Here is a 2,399-nt window from a genome sequence, read left to right as displayed (position 1 = left end):
CCTTTGGAGCCACGCAATATAAACTAAAAAAGAAAATAAAACTTTGCGAAACATTTGGCTAAACTACCCAGTAAACATGCAAGGACCATTTACGAAATAATTACATAATATATTGTACATAAATGTTACAGATCAGCATTGAATACGTAAGATTGACATCATTTTATTTATGTCAATGTGTATTCTGTAAAAATTTCATAAATGTTACATAGCTAAAATAATATAATTGCGACGTCATCTTAAACACAAAATATTGACATTGACATCATTTGGAGAAACTGGTAGTGTGTCGGCACTAAGCTACGCAAAGCGCCACTATCATGGCTACTTTACGCGAGCCGGCGAATTGCGGCAGATCAAGATTATCGGATCTCAATAAGGGCTGAACCGATCAAGTTCTAAGTGTGCTCAATCGACTGCAACCGGTCGGGATATAAAATCAAATTTTTCTTAACAAATTGATCTTAAAAATTAGAGTCACAGTGATATTGCAACTCATTTTGTAGGTATTTCGAATATCTACATTTTTCATACTGAACTTTTAACCGTACAATCGACAGCTATCGTTTTATAAGTACAAAACCTGTTTTTTGCAACTATTCGAATTTTTTTCGCATATTTCCCACACGAGTTGCAAGTCTCAAACGTATACATCCCTTTTCTAATGGTCTTCCGAACATTTTTGTCGAGAGAAATGCCTGTTTACAATTTTTCCGCGAAAAAACCCTAATTCTACTGAACTATTAAGTTTAAAGCATAAAACGAGACGCACAGATTATTGTATAGAACGCATAACACATAGTGCATAAGAACACGTACCAATCAACGTTCCTTCTTTTTCATAAATAAAGAACTTTGGTTGATTCAGTTTTTTATGCCTTATGTATTATGCATAATGCAAGAATCTGCCCCTAGCTTTACACTTCGAACTTACCTGCTTACAAAATGTCAGGTAACACATATGAGTAAACACTTTGAATATATTATATATATATAAAATTGTTAAATGGTTACCTGTGGAAAAGAATGTGAAATGGTTGTTTCTGTCTCACTTTTTATACTAGTAATTTTCTGCAAATACATATGTAGTGATGTTACGGCACATGCGCATACCAATATAATATACAGCCTATACGAAATTAGCCCCCCACTTTTCGAATTCACTTATTTTGCGAATTGTGCTGCATTGTGCTAGGTTTGTGCTATATTGTGCTGAAATATTATTGTTTAACTACGAAATTAATTTTTTTAAAATCGTATTTTAGGTCAGCCCCCTACTTTGCAATTTTTTCAATTTTTAAGATTGTGCTAGGTTGTGCTAAGTTGTGCTAACCTAGCACAAATCAGCACAACCATTAGATTGGCTGCCATAAAAATATTAAGAGTACTTTACTCTCGAGCGCGACCACTCGCGTAAGCATTTTTCGTTCGAAATTCGGGTTTCTAACGCTTCGATTTGTATGATATTGCATATCTGAGTTGTACTAGCCGAGCACAAGTCAGCACAAACGTTAAATTCGCTGGCACAACGACATTAAGGGTACTTTACTCTTGAGCGCGACCGCTCGCGAAAATATTTTTTGTCCAAAATTCGGGTTTCTAACACTTCGATGTGAATAATACGGCATATCTGGCATATTTCGTTGCTCATCCGCGAAAGTGATCACAAAATGCTTGATATTTTAATTCTACACTCTTTAATTATCTTAAATCAATTACTTTTCAAATTTTTAACTCCTTTTAAATAATGATTTACAAGGATCTTCTTTTTTAAAAAAATTTTCGCACGGTGGCTAAAAATACATATTTGCGTTTATTTTATGAATGTTATGATAGAAAACTGTTAAACTGCTACCACATGTTCGGTATCATATAAGGACTTTACATTCTAAATAGTACGTAAATCTACTTAATCGTATTCATTTAAACCTATTTGGAACACGCTCTGAAATCGTGGACGCAAAATGGAACTTATATTATTTACGCCTAAAAAAAGCATTTAAATCAATAAACAGCCTGTTGGCAATAAATGCTAAAGTGACTAGCCTATAAGTACAAAATCGATAATTGATTTATCAACATATTTGTTAAATTCACATTATATGAAAAAAATATCAAACTATAATGTAGATGATCGAGAATTTTTACAAGGTTTTTTATCTATTACATCATGTTGCTAGTTACATCGTTTCTAGTATAAATTATAATATTTTGTTATTGGCTATAAAGAGATCCGCCGCAACTACGATTGGCGCCTGCGAGACGCGAGCAGGGGTCCCCCTATAAAAATTGAAAAACAGGCCACCCAGGCTCCGCGAAAAACTCGTAAACGTCAATCAATCCGGAAAAATAACAACACTAACGCAGGCCTAAAAGGGACAAGATTGCGAAAAATATCA

Source organism: Trachymyrmex cornetzi, unplaced genomic scaffold (genome assembly GCF_001594075.2).
Source record: "Trachymyrmex cornetzi isolate Tcor2-1 unplaced genomic scaffold, Tcor1.1 scaffold1642, whole genome shotgun sequence".
Taxonomy (NCBI): Eukaryota; Metazoa; Arthropoda; class Insecta; order Hymenoptera; family Formicidae; genus Trachymyrmex; species Trachymyrmex cornetzi.
This window is presented reverse-complemented; position numbering follows the sequence as displayed.